Source organism: Myxocyprinus asiaticus, chromosome 4 (genome assembly GCF_019703515.2).
Source record: "Myxocyprinus asiaticus isolate MX2 ecotype Aquarium Trade chromosome 4, UBuf_Myxa_2, whole genome shotgun sequence".
NCBI lineage: Eukaryota > Metazoa > Chordata > Actinopteri > Cypriniformes > Catostomidae > Myxocyprinus > Myxocyprinus asiaticus.
Window position 1 is genome coordinate 47,102,397 of NC_059347.1, and position 8,807 is coordinate 47,111,203.

Below are 8,807 nucleotides of genomic sequence, written 5' to 3' on the forward strand. Positions count from 1 at the left end.
GGATCATCAGAAGGCCAAATTTGTTTGTGTGTGTGTGTGCACCAGTTGCTGCCGGCACACTAAACGAGTCTATGTTTGTAGCTTGCTAGCCTGCTTAGCATTGCTTATTCTTGCTTATTCAGGTTCATCGTTTTATCCTTTGCAATCTTACCACGTGCTTTGGGTTTTTCCGCTTTTCTACTGTTTCAACTGCATGTATTTTACCGCGCGCACCCCTTTATTTTTTTCTTTTCTTTTATTATCCGCTTGTCTACATCTCGCGTCTCGACTGCGTGCATTAATTTTCTTTTAATTATTACATAAGTCTCAAACATCTGCTGATTAGGAACCACATCGATCTCAAACCCTTGCCGCTCAAGAACAACCATAACAACAACAATTGAGGTAAGTCATGGCATCCGCTCATGTTATTTCTTCCTGCATTGCATGCCACATTGTGGTGAGCAGGGCGGAGCCGAGCGGCATCTGGGCAGAGTGAGGCCAGGAAGATAAGTGGCGATCCAGCGAGGGGAGGCGGGAGTATTTAAGGAGAAGAGACAGCGGCAACCTGTGTTTGTGATGGTCAAGCTGGCCCCAGCATCCCCCTTTCTCCTTATCCCGGGTTTCGGCACCAGTGTAACACTTACAAAGGTAAGGAGGAAGCTGGGTCCGGCTTGACAAAGACATTTAATGACACTTTTCAGCATATAAAGAAACAAAACAAGCACTGCTTTCCAGCCAGCTGCATCAAATCACAAAAACAGTCAAACACGTGGACAAGCTTCGTACATCTCTCTCCCGTCTGCCGCTGTCTCTTCTCCTTAAATACTCCCGCCTCCCCTCACTGGAACGCGAGGCCGGTGTGGTGCGCAGGTGGAAGTCATTTGCCACTTATCTTCCCGGCCTCACTCTGCCCAGATGCCATCGGCTCCGCCCTGCTCACCACACACATTTACTATAGTTTCTTCCATCAGCAGTGAGGGATTTAAATGTGATAAAATGTAAGGAATTAGTCAGGCTGATGGAGAAGATTAATGAGTTAGAGACACGCATCCAAACGCTAGTGGAAGTTTGTGAGAAAGAGAAGCCAGTAGATATTGTTTCGGATGCGAGTAGAACAGCGAGCAACACACACATTTTAGTTCCGGCTCTAGAGCCCCAGCAGCAGGGCGATTGGGTGACGTCTCGGCGGCATACTCGTTCAGCAAAGTGACACCACTCTCCTGTTCCTGTTGGGGTTTCCAGTCAGTTCTCCCCACTCAGTGATTCACCCACTGAGGATCATGTTGAAACAGCCTTAATAATTGGCAATTCTTTTGTAAGGAACGTGGAAATAGAGACTCCAGCCACCATTGTTAAATGCATTTCCGGGGCTCGAACATCTGACATCAGATCAAATTTACAAGTGCTGGCTAATGCTAAATGTAGATTTTCTAAAATTGTTATTCATGTCGGCACTAACGATGTCCGACTACGCCAGTTGGAGATCACTAAAGATAAAGTTAAAGAGCCCATATTATGCTAATTTACAGGATCCTGATTTTATTTTGGGGGTCTACTAGAATAGGTTTACATGCTTTAATGTTCAAAAAACACATTATTTTTCTCATACTGTATGTTTCTGCTAAACATATTTTCATCCTCTGGCTCAAACACTCTGATTTAACTCCTGTCTCTTTAAAGCCCCCCTTTCCGAAAAGCCCAGTCTGCTTTGATTGGTCAGCTGGCCTAGTCTGTTGTGATTGGTCAACCGTGTAGAGCGTGTGTCGGAAATGTAACGCCCCTTACCATAACTGAGTTTTAAACTTCCTTAACAGCTGTAAACACTATTGTAACTATGGTAACAATTGTGTCCGTTTTTGCCGTACAAGTTTGAGTCCGATAATGAAAGTTTGGAAGAACAAGCTGATCGACCCGAACCACCTTCGCAAGCACGACTTGAGCAGGACGTTTCACAGTGGTAAGTTTTACTTTTGTAGCTTTCTTACAAGTACACTGTTGATTATTGTGAACCTAACAAAGCTTAAAGTAAAAGACACATAGTGCATCTAAGTTAGTCATCTTTTGCTGGAATGGGTGTAGCCAAACTTTTTTCACCCAAGCTATGAATGGAGAACAGAGGCTTACTACCAGTTAGTAAGCAAGTTAGCTGTGGACTACTGTGGATAGCGGCCGTAACAGCTTGTAATTATATAATTATATACTCTTGAGATCGACCATTTTGTTACACAGTTTTAAGTAAAAGCTGGCCCACAGCTGAATAGTAAACACTTACCAAAACAATAACATTACATAGCAAGTTAGCTGAGCACTACCATGGATTGCAGACATAAAATAACCGTTTGTAAAAATAAATCCATCTCCACACTTGATCACTATTCATGATAGTAAGAATGACAAATAATCTGCATAATTCTACACAATTGTAGGTAAAAGTGGGCCCACAACTGATTAGCAAAACTATTTCAACACAATAACATTAGCTAGCAGGTTAGCAGAAGCCTATAGCTGTGCACTGGGCATACACCGTAGCTACAACACAAAACTCTGCATTTGAACTCTTGGTAGCAGATAAATCCACAAATAATCAAGTATACTTACAGGTTGTGATCCTGAAATGCCAGATTGTCCCAACTAAGTGGGAACTGAACCATCTGTCAGGAGTAATCATCTTGAAAATCCAGCATTGGTTGTGGTTGTACTGCTAAATAATTCAAATACATTTTAACCAGGGGGCCTGGGTAGCTCAGTGGTAAAGACGCTGGCTACCACCCCTGGAGTTCAATAGTTTGCTAGCTCGAATCCCAGGGTGTGCTGAGTGACTCCAACCAGGAGGGTAGGGTCACATGCGGTAAACTCCTCATGATCACTATAATGTGGTTCGTGCTCAGTGGGGCACGTGGTGAGTTGAGTGTGGATGCTGCGGATGGCATGAAGCCTCCACACGCACTATGTCTCCATGGCAACACACTCAACAAGCCACGTGGTAAGATGCACAGGTTGACAGTCTCAGACGCGGAGGCAGCTGGGATTCATCCTCCGCCACCCGGACTGAGGCGAATCACTACGCGACCACGAGGACTTAAAAAGCACATTGGGAATTGGGCATTCCAAATTGGGAGAAAAATAATATAGAAATTTATAGAAAAATAATAATAGATTTAACCTCTGATTCTTCAATTCGTCTGCCTTTGGAAGTCCAAACAAAGAGGATTTGCTTTTGCAGTGAAGAAAACACATCTTCTCGACATGGCAAACACTAACCCAACTCATCCTGGCCTCGGCTATTACTACCTTTGTTTGAGGGTGGGCCAAAGTAGCCTGTAGGTGGGCATTAGGCAAATGTGTTACATGGTGACATACATACTTTACGGAAGAAATGGCTGGACTACAATCCAGCCGTTTCTTGTTGTTTTTGAGCAGTGTTGTCTTCATGAATTTCTTTACTGATAAAATTGAAATAATCAGAAATAAAATTGGAACTATGCAATCAACTGTCACAGCACCTCAGAAAACAGTGTCTCATAATTTTCCTCATGAGCAATCCTTTTCTCCTTATACATGCTTCCCCTGGGAGATATTATCAGGAATCACGGAATAAGTTTCCACTGTTATGCCGACGATACCCAACTTTATATTTCTTCTATACCCAATGAAAATTCACAATTCTCCAAATTAGCAGAGTGTATCAATGAAATAAAAAATTGGATGGCCAGAAATTTCCCTCTAATCAATTCCAACAAAACAGAGGTACTAATTATTGGACCAAAAACCTCTCAAAATAAGCCACTAAAATATAATTTGATTCTCAATGGATGTACTGTTACGTCGTCTTGTACAGTGAAGAATATAGGTGTTATATTTGATACCAATCTGTCCTTTGAAAATAAAATTTCCAATATTTGTAGAACAGCATTCTTCCACCTCAGAAATATTGCTAAGTTATGACACATGCTCTCTGTTGCTGATGCCAAAAAACGAATTAATGCATTCATGACCTCAAGACTAGATTATTGTAATGCATTACTGGGAGGATGTCAAGCAAGTTCAATAAATAAACTTCAGTTGGTTCAAAATGCAGCTGCCAGAGTGCTGACTACAACCAAGAAATATGATCATATTAGCCCAATTTTATCGTCATTACATTGGCTACTTGTTAAATTTCATATTAATTTTTAAATTCTGTTAATACAAAGCTTTGAATGGTCTAGCTCCACAGTACTTAAGTGACCTTCTGACATGCTATATTCCGTCACGTTCATTACGCTCACAAAATTCTGGCTTGTTAATAATTCCAAGAATATCAAAATCCACAAAAGGAGGTAGATCCTTTTCATATTTGGCTCCTAAACTATGGAAATAGACTAAGGAATAGAGCCAGGAATACACCTAATTTATCCATCAACTCACAATTAGGCTGCTTTAGTTAGGACTGTCGGAACCAGAAACATCTATCATGATCTATAACTCTGCATAAAATTGAATGGAATCTACGCTAATATTATTCTATTTGTTTCCATGTCTCAACCATATGAGATGGTTACCAGAGCCAGCCAGATCCAGCTCCGTTCCTGTTGATGTCGAACTGCGATGCACCTCATTGATCTCTGCCTGCATCACCTTTGTCTATTAATGGACTAGACTCTTGAAATGGAATACATAGATGTAACAGTTCAAGAATGGGCAAGGAGGCGGCGGGAACCGGCTGAACAGTAAACATACATTTTTTATGTCAAACTTAACTTTAAACAAACATAAACAAACACAGACACACATGTAACACTGCCGCGTGCGTCTCTCTTTCTCAAACTGCTGCCTCAAGCTCCCCTTTATCTCGCTCTCCCGCTGATCAGCTGATTCAGCGCCAGCCACGCACAATCACAGCCTGGCCATGCCCTCCTCATTGTCACAATAGACTACCCTTTAATTGCCAACAAAAGCCTTCATCAGCCAACTAACAAAGGACAATGCATCTATGTGAACTTCTGCAGTTAATCCAGGATGGACTTAAAGTTCATAAAAAATATTTTTTTGTTTTTTGTTTTTTAAACACTGGACCTTAATGCTTACTTAATTTACACATTTTAAACCATGACTTGCACTGCACACAAATAACTAATATTGGCATTATATTCATGTTGTTTAGCCAGAGGAGAACTGGCCCCCACAGTGAGCCTGATTTCTCCCAAGGTTATTTTTCTCCATTAACCAACATCTTATGGATTTTTGTGTTCCTTGCCACAGTCACCTTTAGTTTGCTCACAGGGGTTCTAAATATAAATATTATTTAATTATTTAATTTCTATACACAATTTACAATCATATTTAATCAAACTACACAATGATCACTCTAAGACTTTATAGATATTACAGTTTCATTTTTTTGTTAATGAATAATTTCCAGTAAAGCTGCTTTGAATTGATGTGTGTTGTGAAAAGTGCTATACAAATAAAAATGTGTGTGTGTGTGTGAGTGAAAGAGAGAGAGAGAGAGAGAGAGAGAGAGAGCACACATCTGGGTAATAACAATGGGATTTCTGATGGTATCGGATGGTAATACCATGGTACTTTGATAGACAATTACCATATTTATGTACCATTCTGTATTTGCATGGTGCTTCAAAGAATACCATGTTACTACCATGGTAAATTTATATATGATTACCATATTAATATACTATTGTATTTACATGGTGCTTCAAGGTAATTTTAAAAATACCATGGTACTTCACCATATGATTACCATATTTATAGCCTACCATTGTATTAACATAGTGTGTCCAGGCAGGGGCGTAGATTCCCCCAATATTTATACCTTGATCAATGAAAACATGTAAATTCTTCACACTGTAACCCCCGACTCAGATGAGCGGATTTAGTTTTGACACAAAACTGCGGATAGTAAACACTGTGTACAAGGCGTGATGCAACAATGTAGCTTTTCTCAACACTACGCCGCTACCTAGTCAAAAATATAGCTTCGCTAATGAAAAGCTACTTGATTTAAAAACTAGCAAGCTACCACCATCGCTACTCAGAAATGTATTTAAGCTAATAGCTTTGCTATTTGTAGCAAAGCTAATGCCCATCACTGCTGAATGCATAAAATATTGATATGCATTGTTCTAATGACATTCTTATTTTGCAGTGAGAAAATCTTGCAATGATGCAGGAAGACCAGCAACTACTACAAAAATCACTGTTTTAATTGGGGTTGATAGAACCTTATCATCACCAGTAATATGTAAAATACACCTTGATTTGCCATTGTTTCCACAAAAGACACAAATTATACCCCTATGTGTGAAAGGATACATGGAGACAAATATCCTTAAACACAGGACACACCGAGGGGACACTTGATTGTGTTGATGTAAGTAAACATTTGTTATTTTTTGGTGGCCTTACAACATAAAAATATGTATTAACATGACATGAACTTTGTCACAGAATGTAAAATGCATGCACTATCCTAGGCCTTTTAAGTTATAGGGTTAGTATAAGTTTTTGACAAATGGATGGCATGCATTGTTTTTAAATGCTTAGAAAAAAAATGCTCTCACAAAGGCCCTTGGTTATAAGTTCCAGGGGGACAAATACTGTACTGACTATTAATAAAAAGTAAATTTCTGACAATGATTTATACTCATGTGATGTCTGTTTCATTGTGTTTTTCAGATTGAATATGAGAACTGCTGTGGTTGTTACCGCAGTCAACGTGTGTGACTAAAATATGGAGGCTATTAAAATTTGTCCAGGGTGCCAAGGCCCTGTTTTAATAAACTGTTATCTGGGCACCCAACTAATCTTGTTTTATTCCTCATATTGCTATGAAGCTATCTTTGTCTTTCCAATATGAGCTTTAAGCTGCTTTCTCTATTTTTATGGTAACATTTTAGTTCATGACACTAGTCATTTTAAAACATACAATGAAGAAAACCAAAATCAGCATGCCTTTGGTAAGTAGTATGGGTTATTTTATCATAGTACCTGTACTTGTAAAATTACAATACCACTGAACAAGACTTGCAAATGTGAAATAGTCAGAACAGGGCAAGTAACCACATGGATCATAAGCTGTTGAGATGCTTTCTTTAGTGTCATCCCAATTCAACACCTTGATACGATCACTTCCTCACCTTGAATGTGTAAAGTTCTATCCAATATTTCAACATCCTTGTCATGACTAAACAATGCTGGTGCAACATTGGTTACTTTGAAACAATGTTCACGAAAGGACACCAAGAAGAGAGGTGACTTCCTTGTTTACATGGATCTGATCAGGTACTTTGCCAGACCATTGTCTTAAATCAGCAGAAGAACACTGTCTCCTTCCAGTTGTCTGCATACGTTCATGATGTCCGACGATGAAAACAAACCAAAAACATTTTAAATGAAAGCTGTTTGCTATGTCTTTACCTGATACCAGCTGTGTGAACACATACTATGTGAAGTACTGGCGCCACCTACAGGAATTCATCCTCAGAACAAAAATTATGATTAAGAGAACTTTACAGATCAAATTATACATATTTTTCTATGGCAGAATTTATGTAAGCCATAAAAAAAATATAAGCAAAATGATTTAATTAAACACTATGAATTGTCTCCTTCCAATGGCACAGTTTATATTGTAGGTGCCCTCCTCTAACACTAATTTTTGCTTTTAAAATATAAGGGAATAGTCTAAATAACTTTTATGGTAATCAACATTATCTCTCAGTATGGTCAATTAATGAGTCAAGGAAAATATATTGAAAAACTGAAATTACGTCTGGTTTATTAGTCACACTGGAAATGGAAATTCGTGTAGGTGAGCACATTCCATTGTGGGATACAGTTGCCAACCCAGTATGGTTTGCACTGTTCTATAGGCCTACTGCACATTTTGATAGTTGTAGTTGGCAGTATACACTATTCAGTAAATGGAACACTTTTATTACATTCCAAACATCTCATTGCAGCCGAAGGACATATTAGCTAATTTTATAATTTAGCATATTATAAGCCGAGATGTATCTATAGGAATACATTCAATCATGAGCATCTTCTGAGCACTTTAACACTGTTTGATAGATATGTCCATAATAATCTACACAGATCACTAAAAACAATTTAAAGAATAGTTCACCCAAAAATGAAAATTCTCTCATCATTTACTCATCCTTATGCCATCCCAGATGTGCTTGACTTTCTTTCATCTGCTGAACTCAAATGAAGATTTTTAGAATTTCTCAGCATTTTTGGTCCAGACAATGCAAGTGAATGGGTACCAAATTGTTGAAGCTCCAAAAAATTACATAAGGCAGCATAATAGGAATCCATAAGACTCCAGTGGTTAAATCAATGTCTTCAGAAGCGATATGATAGGTGTGGGTGAGAAACCGATCGATATTTAAGTCCTTTTTTTACTCTAAATTCTCCTCCCTGCTCAGTCAATCTCCAATTTAACTTTCACATTCTTCTTCTTGTGTTTTTGTTGATTCATTCTTCATGCATATCGCCCCCTACAGGGCAGAGAAATGAATTTCTAGCAACAACAAAAAAAGGACTTAAATATTGATCTGTTTCTCACCCACACTTATCACATCACTTCTGAATATATGGATTAAAACACTGGAGTTGAAAGGATTACTTTTATAATGCTATATGCGCTTTTTGGAGCGTCAAAATTTTGGCACCCATTCTTCTATCTTTGTTTATGTTCTGCAGAAGAAAGGATGGCATGAGGGTGAGTTAATGATGAGATAATTTTTGGGTGAACTATCCCTTTAAATCTTAAGTGAGGAAATACAAAGGCAGAAGAATAAATCATAAACAACGAGCAA

General features: G+C 38.7%; 1 long non-coding RNA gene across 2 annotated transcripts; it reads left to right on the top strand.

The window, feature by feature from the left end:
* The first annotated feature begins 1,801 nt into the window (after window positions 1-1,801).
* On the top strand, window positions 1,802-6,815 carry LOC127438992 (uncharacterized). 2 transcript variants are annotated; one of them, XR_007896836.1, is made up of 4 exons: window positions 1,802-1,939; window positions 4,516-4,691; window positions 6,128-6,352; window positions 6,658-6,815. It is a non-coding gene; the product is annotated as an uncharacterized LOC127438992 (long non-coding RNA). The 2 variants fall into 2 exon arrangements; XR_007896837.1 differs by lacking the exon at window positions 1,802-1,939 and adding an exon at window positions 2,139-2,163.
* Window positions 6,816-8,807: the final 1,992 nt, after the last annotated feature.